Source organism: Globicephala melas, chromosome 14 (genome assembly GCF_963455315.2).
Source record: "Globicephala melas chromosome 14, mGloMel1.2, whole genome shotgun sequence".
In the NCBI taxonomy this organism is placed as follows: Eukaryota; Metazoa; Chordata; class Mammalia; order Artiodactyla; family Delphinidae; genus Globicephala; species Globicephala melas.
Window position 1 is genome coordinate 24779860 of NC_083327.1, and position 15507 is coordinate 24795366.

The following is a 15507-nucleotide window of genomic DNA, read 5'->3' on the forward strand; positions in this document are numbered from 1 at the left end:
GAGTTATGTGACCTCAGAGAAATTATTTAGCCTGTCCATTCTTGTTTTTCTTTTTTTTTTTCAATGTGTTTATTGGTACAATGGGAAAAAGAATAATATCTTCTTCAGTGGGTGTCAGAAAGATTTAAGATTGAGTGAGTTAGTATGTGTAAAGTGCTTAGAATAGTATTTAACATAGTAAGAGTATGTTAAATGAATAAAATCCTTTAAAATTAGGCTATAATATTAGATAACCTGTTTTTAACTTTTTCACCTAATATATCATAACATGGAAATAGCATTACTTTTTTTCCACAACATTTTGATGATTGAGTCATATTCAACTGGACTAGAGAGTGAGTACCTAGCAATGCTTTCTACTTGAATATGTATGCTTTAAAAAATTATTTAAGTAATGGGATCCTTGTAGCTCACTTTTTGCATATATCTGTCATAGTTTTCTTAAGGTAAATTACCAGAATTTCTGGATCAAATGATATACACATTTTAAAAAACTAATATATTGCCAAATCTCCCTTTCTAAAGATAGTACCAATTTGTACTCCCATCAATTGTATGAGAGTATTTTTGCATAGAAACTACACATACTAGATTTGGATTTTAAGTACTGAGTATATTCTGGGCTGTGTTAAATTTTAAAAAAGTTACAAAGTAAGGGTTTGGAAATTATTTTCCATGTAAAGATATAGAGAGAAGACTACTGAAAGAATAGATGCTGAAATTTTAGCAGTCATTATCCTTGGATGGTGTGATGAAAAGCCTAGTATTTTTTTCCTGTTTTCTACTTTTTAAAGTTGTGTTGAGGGCTTCCCTGGTGGTGCAGTGGTTAAGAATCCCCTGCCAGTGGGGATCCGGGAAGATCCCACATGCCGCAGAACAACTAAGTCCGTGAGCCACAACTGCTAAGCCTGTGCTCTGGAGCCCACACACCTAGAGCTCCGCAACAGGAGAAGCCACAGCAATAAGAGGGCTGTGCACTGCAGCGAAGAGTGGCCCCTGCTCACCTCAACTAGAGAAAAGCCCGAGTGCAGCAACAAAGACCCAGTGCGGCAAATATAAAGTTCTATTGAGATTGGTTCAAGATGGCAGAGTAGAAGGACATGCTCTCACTCCCTCTTGCAAGAGCACCAGAATCACAACTGACTGTTGAACAATCATCGACAGGAAGACACTGGAACCCACTAAAAATAAAGATACCCCACAATCCAAAGACAAAGGAGAAGCCACAATGAGATGGTAGGAGGGGCACAATCACAATAAAATCAAATCTCATAACCTCTGGGTGGGTGACTCACAAACTGGAGAACACTTATACCACAGAAGTCCACCCACTGCAGTGAAGGTTCTGAGCCCCACGTCAGGCTTCACAACCTGGGGGTCTGGCAATGGGAGGACGAATTCCTAGAGAATCAGACTTTGAAGGCTAGTGGGATTTGACTGCAGGACTTTGACAGACTGGGGAAAACAGAGATTCCACACCTGGAGGGCACACACAGAGTAGTGTGTGCATCAAGACCCAAGAGAAGGAGCAGTGACCCCATAGGAGACTGTACCAAACCTACCTGCTAGTATTGGAGGGTCTCCTGCAGAGGCAGGGGGTGCCTATGGCTCACAGCGGGGACAAGGACACTGGCAGCAGAAGTTCTGGGAAGTATTCCTTGGCGTGAACCCTCCTGGAGTCTGCCATTAGCCCCACCAAACAGCCAGGTAGGCTCCAGTCCTGGGTGGCCTCAGGACAAACAACCAACAGAGCGGGAACCCGGCCCCACCCATCAGCAGACAATCCGATTAAAGTTTTACTGAGCTCTGCCCACCAGAGCAACACCCAGCTCTACCCACCACCAGTCTCTCCCATCAGGAAACTTGTACAAGCCACTTAGATAGCCTCATCCACCAGAGGGCACACAGCAGAAGCAAGAAGAACTACAATCCTGCAGCCTGTGGAACAAAAACCACATTCACAGAAAGATAGACAAAATGAAAAGGCAGAGGACTATGTACCAGATGAAGGAACAAGATAAAACCCCAGAAAAACAACTAAATGAAGTGGAGATAGGCAACCTTCCAGAAACAGAATTCAGAATAATGATAGTGAAGATGATCCAGGACCTCGGAAAAAGAATGGAGGCAAAGATTGAGAAGGTGCAAGAAATGTTTAACAAAGACCTAGAAGAATTAAAGAACAAACAAACAGAGATGAACAATACAATAACTGAAATGAAACATACACTAGAAGGAATCAGTAGCAGAATAACTGAGGCAAAAGAACGGATAAGTGACCTGGAAGACAGAATGGTGGAATTCACTGCCACAGAACAGAATAAAGAAAAAAGAATGAAAAGAAATGAAGAGCGCCCAAGAGACCTCTGTGACAACATTAAACACAACAATATTTGCATTATAGGGGGCCCCAGAAGGATAAGAGAGAGAGAAAAGACCTGAGAAAATATTTGAAGAAATTATAGTCAAAAACTTCCCTAACATGGGAAAGGAAATAGCCACCCAAGTCCAGGAAGCACAGACAGTCCCAGGCAGGATAAACCCAAGGAGAAATAAACCAAGACACATAGTAATCAAATTGACAAAAATTAAAGACAAAGAAAAATTATTGAAAGCAACAAGGGAAAAACGACAAATAACATACAAGGGAACTCCCATAAGGTTAGCAGCTGATTTCTCAGCAGAAACTCTACAAGCCAGAAGGGAGGGGCACAATATATTTAAAAGGATGAAAGGAAAGAACCTACAACCAAGATTATCCTACCCAGCAAGGATCTCATTCAGATTTGTCGGAGAAATCAAAAGCTTTACAGACAAGCAAAAAGAGAATTCAGCACCACCAAACCAGCTCTACACAAAAAGAAAATTACAGACCAATATCACTGGTGAACATAGATGCAAAACTCCTCAGCAAAATACTAGCAAACAGAATCCAACAACCCATTAAAAGGATCATACACCATGATCAAGTGGGATTTATCCTAGGAATGCAAAGATTCTTCAATATATGCAAATCAATCAATGTGATATACCATATTAACAAATTGCAGAATAAAAACCATATGATCATCTCAATAGATGCAGAAAAAGCTTTTGACAAAATTCAACACCCATTTATGATAAAAACTCTCCAGAAAGTGGGCATAGAAGGAACCTACCTCAACATAATGAAGCCAAATATGACAAACCCACAGCAAAAATCATTCTCAATGGTGAAAAACTGAAAGCATTTCCTCAAAGATCAGGAACAAGACAAGGATGTCCACTCTCACCACTATTATTCAACATAGTTTTGGAAGTCCTACCCACGTCCATCAGAGAAGAAAAAGAAATGAAAGGAATACAAATTGGAAAAGAAGAAGTTAAACTGTCACTGTTTGCAGATGATATGATACTATACATAGAGAATCCTAAAGATGCCACCAGAAAACTACTACTAATTAATGAATTTCTTAAAGTAGCAGGATACAAAATTAGTGCACAGAAATCTCTTACATTCCTATACACTAACAACAAAAGATCAGAAGGAAAAATTAAGGAAACACTCCCATTCACTACTGCAACAAAAAGAATAAAATACCTAGGAATAAACCTACCAAAGGAGGTAAAAGGCCTGTACTCAGAAAACTATAACACTCGTGAAAGAAATCAAAGATGACACAAACAGATGGAGAAATATACCATGTTCTTGGATTGGAAGGATCAATAGTTTGAAGATGACTATTCTACCCAAAGCAATATACAGATTTAATGCAATTCCTATCAAATTACCAGTGGCTTTTTTTATAGAACTAGAACAAAAAATCTTAAAATTTGTATGGAGACACAAAAGACCCCGAATAGCCAAGCAATCTTGAGGGAAAAAAACGGAGCTGGAAGAATATGACTCCCTGACTTCAGCCTATACTACAAAGCTACAGTCATCAAGAAAATATGGTACTGGCACAAAAACAGAAATATAGATCAATGGAATAGGATAGAAAGCCCAGAGATAAACCCACGCACCTATGGTCAACTGATCTATGACAAAGGAGGCAAGGATATACAATGGAGAAGAGACAGCCTCTTCAATAAGTGGTGCTGGGAAAACTGGACAGCTACATGTAAAAGAATGAAATTAGAACACTCCCTAACACCATACACAAAAATAAACCTAAATGTAAGACCGGACACTATAAAACTCTTAGAGGAAAACATGGACAGAATACTCTATGACATAAATCACAGCAAGATCTTTTTTGACCCACCTCCTAGAGTAATGGAAATAAAAACAAAGATAAACAAATGGGACCTAATGAACTTAAAAGCTTTTGCACAGCAAAGGAAACCACAAATAAGACGAAAAGACAACCCTCAGAATGGGAGAAAATATGTGCAAACGAATCAACGGACAAAGGATCAATCTCCAAAATATATAAACAGCTCACGCAGCTCAATATTAAAGAAACAAACAACCCACTAAAAACCTGGGCAGAAGACCTAAATAGACATTTCTCCAAAGAAGATATACAGATTGCCAAGAGGCACGTGACAAGCTGCTCAACATCACTAATTATTAAAGAAATGCAAATCAAAACCACAATGAAGTATCACCTCACACCAGTTAGAATGGGCATCATCAGAAAATCTACAAACAACAAATGCTGGAGAGGGTGCGGTGAAAAGGGAACCCTCTTGCACTGTTGGTGGGAATGTAAATTGATACAGCCACTATGGAGAACAGTATGGAGGTTCCTTAAAAAACTAAAAATAGAACTACCATATGACCCAGCAATCCCACTACTGGGCATATACCCTGAGAAAACCATAATTCAAAAAGACACAGGCACCCCAATGTTCATTGCAGCACTATTTACAATAGCCAGGTCATGGAAGTAACCTAAATGCCCACTGACAGACCAATGGATAAAGAAGACGGGGTACATATATTACTCAGCCATAAAAAGGAATGAAATTGGGTCATTTGTAGAGATGTGGATGAACCTAGAGACTGTCATACAGAGTGAAGTAAGTCAGAAAGAGAAAAACAAATATCGTATATTAACGCATATATGTGGAATCTAGAAAAATGGTACAGATGAACTGGTTTGCAAGGCAGAAACAGAGACACAGATGTAGAGAACAAATGTATGGACACCAAGTGGAGAAAGTGGCAGGGGGTGGTGGTGGGATGAATTGGGAGATTGGGATTGACATGTATACACTGATGTGTACAAAACCGATGACTAATATGAACCTGCTGTATAAAAGAATAAAAGAAAATTCAATAAAAATAAAAGTAACAGAAAACCCTGAAAAAATAAAATTAAAAAATAAAGTTGTGTCATTGTGTAATAAGATTGTCACAGAAGTGCAGATTCATATTTTATTTTCTGTAATGGAGCAATCTAGTGATGCATTCAAGTAGTATTTGATGGTATCATCTATGCCATCAATCTATCATTTTGATCTACTTTTGATAATTAATTTGCATCTTGAAGAGAGTGGAATCTTTCAAATTTATTAATTTTTATAATTTATGCATTTTAAGACACTGCTTAATTTTTTTGAGATTTTTGTTTAGGGTTCTTTTATTTTGTATGTACATTTTGTTCTTTGTTTTCTTATGACTTTGCTAAACTTATTTCTTGAACATCTCTTCAGACACATCCGATTGACAGGGCATCTTGCTGTTCCTGATGCAGATGCCATGAGTTCCATTGTGTAACAAAACTTTCCTAGTTACTACATACACGTCAGCATGTTATGTACTGAGTTGACTTCCTTTGTTGATTTCATTCTTTTTACCAGTTCTGAAGTCTCTGGTCACTATGCTGCTCCTATGCCTTCAAACATCTGAGTACTTTTCTGGTGGAAAAAGAAACTCCAGGAAACACTTCTCACTTCAGACATTTTCCCAACCTGTAATACGCACAGGGATGCGGACACTTTCTCCCATGGCAGCTGGGTTGCAAGTAACAGCAGGAGCTGCAAGGCTTTTAGAGACCTAAGCTCAGAACTCACACAGCACCACTTGTGCCACACTCTTTATCAGTCAAGAAAGCCATAGGACCCGCCCAGATTCAAGGGGTGGGGAAAGAGACTCTACCTATTGATGGGAGATACTGCAAAGAACTGTGGCCATCTTAGCAATCTGCAATCTACCATGTACTCCACTCAAGGTTCTACACTTATCTATTATTATTTTTCCAATAGAAACCATTTATAAGGTATTGTAATTCTTGGAATTTTGTCTTTCAAACCTACCTCTCTCGATTCTCTTTCTTCACAAATATAGTCTACAAGTTTGAAATCTTTTAAAATTATCTGATTTCCTTTTTATAGAAAACTGTAACAATTTTTATCAATAATTATATATTCGTTAAGCTGATAAGCAGCAATTCATTTCTCATTAGTAGCTGATTATTTAATTTACTTATCTAAATATCTAAAAGACCTCTAATAATCAGTGAAAACAAATGGATTGTACATTTCTTCTTTAAAAGAGTATAACTGATTCACTTTGTTATACACCATTGTAAAGCAATTATACTCTAATAAAGATGTTAAAAAATAAAAGAAGAAAAAGAAAATAAAAAAAAGTAGAAGAGTACCTCTCAGGTATCTGAAACCTGCAAATAAAATCTTGAGCAAATGAACTTTCTGAGACCACAAATCTGAGAGGCTCTCCTTGAATTCGAATATGAATGAGAAATGACTGGGTTTAATAGTTGATGATTTTATGCAAATTTGTTCTACAGTTTCTTAGGAAGTAATTACTGTCAAAGATAATTCCAAGTCTGGTCTGACTCCAGTTATTTTGACTGTTATATTGCAATAATGATAACATCTCGCTATAGTTATATGTTTAAATCCATATGTTTTTCCTGTTGACGCTCATGTAGTTGTAAATTGTAGAATTTATTGTGAGACGATTTTTTGCCAATACTATCATACGATGTCTTAGTGTTTATTTCTGCTAACTCACATGTCGTTTTGATGCTTATGTGTTTAATTGGTCTTAGGAATAATTACCTATTAATAATTAACTTCTCTATTGCAAGCTTTAATGCTCTAGAATTTTCAGCCTCTTACCTACAGCTTAGAGATGACAGATTTGGCCCGGTGGTCGGTCGTGTGACAAGTCATATTAACATATATTGTTACAGAAAGGTTTTTAAATATATATTAGTTTGTAGCCATTATAATGTTTTTTGTTTCAGTGTCTCTGCTCATGTTGCCTTCTTCCTGTACATAAATATACTTGTCTCTGATTTCACTGAGTTGTTTGTATTTCTCTCTCAATCTCCCCCTCTTTCTCTGTGTGTGTATTTACACAGGATCTGGCTCGACTCCAGTACTTGACCACCATGTACTCACTTGACTTAAGGTGATATATTTAAAATATCTTCCCAACTAGCCCCTTTCTGTTATGATGTACGGCCCTAATGGCCAAAAGTTTGGTTCAGTTATCATGACTGTCACATTTGTGAAGCTATTTCCTTAGATATCTTAGCTAAAGAATTTATTTTCTATACTGGCCTATGTACACATAGGATAATAACACTTGGTAAAATTTTATGAGGCAGCATGGCTAATCAAAAAGTAAACAGTTTTGAGTCAGTCATATCTGGTTGGAATTCTGTATCCTCTATTTTACTTTTCATATATTAGACTCTTTAAGCTTGAGTTTTCTGTTCTGTGAAATGGGGTTATCAATATCTAAAATATAGGAATGTTGAGAAACATAAGTGGATGTATGTAGAATGCCTTATACTTGGAAGCCACTAAATCATATTAGTTTCCATTTTGTCTTTCACTATCCTCAGCTATCAAAACATTTTTATATAGTCATTGTTATCGCAACATACTAGTGCAGTGAATTTTTTTCATGTTCAAAGGTGAGGTATGGAGAAATTTTCAAGCCTTTTCCCCCATGATACACGGTTACATAAAAGAATATTAAAGGAATATTAACCAAAAATCTTGTCAAAGAGAAACCAAGTAAATCACATATTGAAATTGCACATAGAAAGTTAGGTTTTAGACTTCCCTGGTGGTGCAGTGGTTAAAAATCTGCCTGCCAATGCAGGGGATGCGGCTTCGAGCCCTGGTCTGGGATGATCCCACATGCCAGAGAGAAACTAAACCCGTGCGTCACAACTACTGAGCCTGTGCTCTAGAGCCCGCGAGCCACAAATACTGAGTCCGTGTGCCGCAACTACTGCAGCCCGCACGCCTAGAACCCACGCTCTGCAACAAAGACAAGCCACCACAATGAGAAGCCCACATACCGCAACGAAGAGTAGCCCCTGATCGCCACAACTAGAGAAAGCCCATGCACAGCAACGAAGACCCAATGCAGCCAAAAATTAAATAAATAAATAAATAAATAGAAAGAAAGGTTTTGTGTCAAAATAATCTTTAGGTTTTTTTTTTTTTAACAGAAAATGAACTTGGAACTAGATAATATTTGAAAATGTTTTAAAATTAATGTATTTTTTTCATGCACCAAATTTTATTATTAAATACTGATATCATACTAGGCACTGAGCTGGGTATTGCTGTGTAAACTGAAAAGTATACATCCATGTCCAAAGACATATCTGAGTGTAATTTCTTCGCCTGTCAATACATATATGAGTTGCATTATATAATGCTACTACTAAGAATATAAATTACTTTTTAAAGAATATATAGAATACGGAAAAAGAAACCTGGTGTCGTAAGCATTTTTATATGTCAGGTAACACAGCTGGAGGCCAATTTGGCTCTCTAGCCCTTTAAGTGTTTTCTCTGTAGTTACTTATGCAATGAAGCCACCTTAAGATGTTCAGTATTTCTGATTTGCCAACTGAGTATCATCCATATATATTAACTGGCATTTAAGAATTTTCTTCACGTTGCCTCAGCTTTCTGTTCCAGATTTTTCTCTAAGGTCTTTCCTATGTATATGGTTCCTCTAAATAATTTGATCTTTGTGCTTTTGGACCTGCCCTGCCCTTTTCTGCATCTATGATTTTATTCACACATACCTCTTTGTAGATTATCCTACTCCATGTTATTTTTTAACAAAACCAACTCCTCCCTTTTTGAGGAAAAGCCCAGTTTCTGTGTATGAAATCTCTGAACCCTTAATACAAAAGTAACAACAAATTTTGTACCTACTAAATACTTAGATCTTTAAATAAACTCAGTTAGTCCTTAAACAGTTCTATAGAATACAGGTTCTCCTAATTTTATTGATAGAAACAATATACCTCAGAGATTTAAGAAAATTGACAAGTAACAGAGGTATAGAGTGGTAAAACTTGATAGTGACCAAATTTTATAAGATCCAATTTTCTTTGTTTTCTCTCTCTTATTTTCTTTTCTTACAGGAAATCCTACCTAACAATGCTTTTCCAGGCACTTATTTATATTTCAGTCTACCATTTATAATGCCTATTTTATCATCCCACTAAGATATAAATGTTTTAAAGGCAGCAACTGTATATTACTCATCCAGAGGAGCTAAATAAAATACTTTGAAAAAATAAAGAAACCTAAAAATTATCAGATTTTGAGACAGCCCCAGGCAAAAAAAAAAGGATAATAGGCCATTTTCTTGTTAGATTTCTGCAAGCTCTAGACAACAACCAATAATCAAGAATTGCTGATGTATTAAAAAAAAAAAAAAGAAATATTCTAAAAATAAAATCACGGAATGTAGTTTAAAAATGTGTCAGCATCATTTCAACAAACAAGTCTGTAAATAAGCATCCAGATGCTAAACATATCAGAGAATAATAACAGAAAAAGGTCAACTACAAAGCTGAAAGTACAGGCAGAACAGAGAGAGAAAGGCTGTTTGATTCAAAAGACATTAATACAAGCTATACTTTTGTTGTTGTTTGATTTAGAGAAGTATGAAGATCTGCAAGTTTTCCTTCTGTTTTTATTGCTTAGTTTGTTATGGGTCATAATCTTTTACAAGATTTAAGGGTGATTCTCTATTGCTATTTGCCTGGAGCTAATATGTAACCTTTGGGAAGTGCTCTTTGAGCAGATCTTACATCTTTGACGTTTTTCTCTATTGTTTTTTTGCCGAAATGTTTCTCCTGTTTCTCTGCTGGCTCGGACTTTAAACTTTGTATGTGTTCTTTTAATTATTTTGATGATTTTCATTAGAAGCCTGAGAACCTTTTTAAGGACTCATTTGAAGAAAATAGAAGATTTAAGCAGAATAAATGTACTCTTTGAAGAAATAAACTATTACTACAATTTTTAAGAATCTTTATTTCATGTTGTAGATCTCAAAAAAATAAAAAACCTCATATAAGTTACGTACATTGGATACATAAATTATAATTTTGTTTCAAGCTTCTATACCACTGATTAATAACTAAACCTTGTTTGAGGCCAGAAATCATTCTCCTCAATTCTAGTATAGCTTGAATAACCATACCTGACTATAAATGAGCAGAGGGAGCTGACTGATTGATTAGATCTACTCCAATTCATATACTTCAGGTTAAAATATCCAAAATATTTTTCTACTCCAATTCATATACTTCAGGTTAAAATATCCAAAATATTTTTGTCAGTTTGTTTGTTGTTTCCACAAAGAATCAGAATTAGATTCTTCTAAGTGAGAAGAATCTAAAGGCTATGGGTAACTATTTAGTTTTTTCTAAGTAGCTGTCTATCTCTCTATCTAGCTAGCTATCTAGATATAGATATAGATACATACATATAATCAATTAAAGTTGTTTTCCTGAATTGTGTCCCAGACTTCAGACCTCTGTTGGACTCTGGATTTTTAAGGAGTTTTCAACTCATGTGTCACGAATTATCTGTAGATATATAAACATTTAGATAAATAAATGCATAGCTCATCTTTTTCATATAGATATGTAACCGAGAAGAACAAACCTGACTCTATATTGAATCTATTCCTTTAGCTCTAACCTTTGTGCTCTGTTGCCTATGCTTAGTCATGCTGGCTCTGCACCTTCCCTAAAAGAGTGTTGCCTATAGCCTGAAATATACAGGGTAGCCCATTCTAAAGGCTCTGACCTTTAAAGGTATAACACTTTTCCATTCCTATAGAGATAAAAAGTTGCAAATAGAGAATAACATTTCTCTTGTGGGAGGTTTATAGGAACACCATGATGGGAGCTATGTGAACAGCTGCCAGACTAAAGGATTCTGGCACCAAGAAGTGTGCAACAACCAGCCACAACTCCTCCCCTTTTAGTAAAAAAGAAGCCTGAATTCTAACTCTAGTGAGATGGTTCTTTGGGACACTAGTACACCATCTTCTCAGTCTGCTGGCTTTCCAAATAAAGTCACTATTGCCTGCCTCAACACCTCATCTATCTATTTATTGACCTGTCGTGTGTCAAGCAGTATAAGCTTGGACTTGGTGACAGATAGATGCTAGTATGCTCAACAAAGTAAAAGAAATTGAATGTTACTAAATTCACAGTCATCTTTTGTCATTTTGTAATTGCTAAATCAACGAAGACTACAACTACTGTCATGTGGAGACCACACTATTTTTTTGAGATCAAATTTAAAAGGGTTTCTCTAACTGGAAATAACTGGGAAGTACAGTTAGAGAGAAATGTATATTTATTTAACTACATACCTCTTCTGTAGGTATATGTGGCTTTGTAACCCAGTTTCAAGAGTCAGCATCTACGTTAATATGTCTGCTTTTAGTTCAAAATGCCTTCTGTCTTTCTGCCCTGTTTTCACGTAGGCTTCACTTGGAATTCCTTGTCTATCATTTGCTGGCATTCTCTCAGAAGCTCTCTGTGCTGACTGCTACAAAAATTCTATTCAATTAGTATACATTTTAAGGAGTCAACAAAAGATTCTAAGTAGGCTTGGAAAGATTATCTGTCAAGCTTAATTCTTTATAGTACCAAGAGTTAAAATTCAAACTTCTGCTTTATCCAAAGATGAAGTAAAAGGGACCGGATTTGCCCTTTTTCTTAAACAACCAAACATTAGAAGGAAATGTATAGAACAATAGGTTAAACCATTGGACATCAGGCAACAACAGACAGTGATCCCTGAGAAATGGTAAACAGAAGAGGTGAGCCCTATGACTAGGGCAGCTTATTTCCTTGATAAGGGTTTTTAGGCTGCAGCAGAGAGGAGAACAAGCCAGACAAAGTTCAACAGACTCTGAGTTTAATGAGGTAAGGTGGACAGTCTGGGGAAACTGAAGTGAATGGCATACATTAAACAGAGTACAGGGGAGAGAACTTTACAGGAAAAGAACACCTGAGATCTGTTTATGTAACCCTCGGGAATTTCCTGGTGGTCCAGTGGTTAGGACTCCATGCTTCCACTGCCATGGGCCCGGGTTCGATCCCTGATCTAGGAGCTAAGATCCTGCAAGACACATGGTATGGGCCAAAAAACCCAAAAAACAACACCTGTTTATGTAACCCTCAAACATCCAGTCAAGTACTGATTATCACAGGACTGTGAAGAAACTACCTAAACTGGAAAAAGAACCACCCAAAAGGATTAGAGAGAATAGCACCTGGTACATACATAGGGTCAGGAATTATGCCTGGGCCCACCAGCCAGACTGAAAAATTATCATAACTCATAGTTATTGAATGGAGTACGCAGAGGAATCTTGCCTCAGCTGTAGGGCAAACTCTAGACTAAACACTGCTCTGGCTTACTTAGCACATCTTAAAAGTGAGATCTGAAAGAATCAAATGTCCCAAGAGATTTAACTGTGACCCAGAACAAAGCTCATGAATATTTATAGGAAAACAAAAATATCTATTGCCCAACAAGGTAAATTCACAATGACTGGCATCCAACCAAAGGAAAAAAAAAAGGCAGATGTGTAAAGAAGAAGGAAAATATAATCTATACTGAGGAAATAGATCAATCACTTGATACAAACCCAGAATGACATAAATGTTAAAATTAGCAGATAAGGATGTTAAAAGAGTTATCATAAATGTTTTAGTATGTAGTGAATGTATTCCATGTTTTCAAAAAGAGACATGAAAGGTATATTAAAGAAGATTAATTAAACTCTTAGAAATTAAAATGTCTGAGATGGAAAAAAAAACACACCCTGGATTGTATTACCTGAGTAGATATTTTAGAAGAAAAGATTAGTGAACTTGAAATTAAGACAGAGAAAAAAGTATTTTTAAATGAACAAAGCAATCTGTGGGAAAACTTTAAGCAGCCAAATACACATGTATTAGGGTCCCCTAAAGAGAGAGAGTTGGAATAGAAAAAAAAAAATGGGAAGAAACAATACTCTAAATATTTTCAAATCTGATGATAAAATATAAAACCAGATGTCCAAGAAGTACAATGTACCCCAAGTATTAGAAACCTACAAAACAACAGCAAGGAATACTGTAATCAGATTGCTCAAAACCAGCGATAAAAATAAATTCCTAAAAGGAGCCAGCAGAAAGAAAGCACAATTTGTACAGAAGAACAAACATACAGATGATGACAGATTTCCCACTGGAAAGAGTCAAAGGGAGAAAATGGTAGAGCAATGTCTTTAAAATTCTGAAAGAAAAAAAAAAAACCGACAATCTAGAACTCTATATTCTGTAAAATATCATTCCAAAACAAAAAATAAAGATTTTTTCAAATCTACAAAAGTTGAACGAACTTACCAGAACAGACCTGCACTAAAAAAATGTAAAGGTAGTCCTTCAGGCAGAAGAAAATGCATGCCAGATGGAAATGTGGATCTCCACAAAGGAACTGAAGTCACTAGGAATGAGGCTACATAGAAATATGTGTAAGATTTGTTCTTATTATTTAAATATATTTACAGTGTAATTGAGTGTTGAAACAAAAATAAAAATGTATACTACAGTATAATGCTGTGAGGGATTTATGGAATATGTATTAGCAAAATGTGTGAAAACAATATAAGGTAATGAGGGGGGAGAGGAAATCTATCATTGTGAGGTTTTTATACTATATGTTAGGTTCTTATAGACATATATCTTGAAGGTGGACTGTGATAAGATAAAAATGCATAACATAAATCCTAAAGCAATCAACAAAGGAAATAAAAATGGATTCAAAAAACATTAATCCAAAATAATGCAGAAACCCCCAAAGCAAACTTACACGATTATGTATATTGTGATAGCAGTTTTATAGGCACAGAACCATGAAGGACAGTAACTTGCCTGAGGTCCCTCAGCTAAGTGTCAGAGTCAGAAACTGACTAGAGCTCAGGCTCTAGGCCATTATGTTGACAGAAGACATACTTCAGTTGAGGATGGTACACATCCTCCCACTAGAGAAATAAAATCACCCCTACATCTCTGACTCACACTGACTCTGAATCCAGGATTAATAGTCAAAGAGACTTATGCTTCTGTCAAGAAAAATTACGGAAGACTTTAAAGTGGGCAAAATAATGATTATTAGGTTTCCTATCTGCAGTACTTTTCAGGGTCCACTTCTACCTTTCATAATCTTTGAGCTATGCTATCATTTTGTATTTTATAGAAGTTTGTATTTATAGAAGTTTGATAATAATGCAAGTGAGCCTTGTACATAGCAATGCAAAATGAACTGTGTCTGGTGGAATGCAACTGACTATTGGCCTGTGGGTACTGATCTGTTCTTCCTGTATTCTTAAATTCATTTCAGCATTCCTGATGGCCTATATATATCTGGTACTTGCAATTCTCCTTTGAACCTATTATAATATCCCACTGGTTTTCTCTCTCTCTCTCTCTTTTTTTTTTTTTTTGGCTGCACTGGGTCTTTGTTACCGTGCAGGGGCTTTTTCTAGGTGCGGTGAGCGGGGGCTACTCTTCATTGGCGGTGCGCGGGTTTCTCATTGCACCTGTGGCTTCTCTTGTTGCAGAGCGTGGGCTCTAAGTGCACGGGCTTCAGTAGTTGTGGCTCACAGGCTCTAGAGAGCAGGCTCAGTAGTTGTGGCGCACATGGGCTTAGTTGCTCCACGGCATGTGGGATCTTCCTGGACCAGGGATCAAACCCATATCCCCTGCATTGGCAGGAGGATTCTTTACCACTGCGCCACCAGGGAAGTCTCTCTCTTTTTAATTAATTAAAGTAATTGACACATATTCATTTTATATTTTTATGAGTTATGATATTATCTTTTAAAAAATTATACTTTAGCATTGTATAACTACTAGATAACAAAATCAAAGTAAACAAGAGAGTTGACTCTCAGATGGATGTCAAGCAGGAATTATGAAGAGTTTTATCTTCCCCATAAAGATACTGGTTGCTTTTAAGTAAAACTGACATTCGCTGCAGTTGATGATTGTTTTTTAAAATTGATATGGTATTTGATAACCAGGGTTTTCAGATTATGTCACTGAAAAAATTCTTCTTCATCCATAATGGCACACTTGGTTGGCCAAGCTCTATTTGGCTGCTGTCTTAACACCAGCCCCTTCCCTGACACACACATAAAACTTGACATCTACAAGTAGTTAAGGCCTGTAGAGACCCCCTCCTGTGATGGCAAAACCTTACAAATACAGT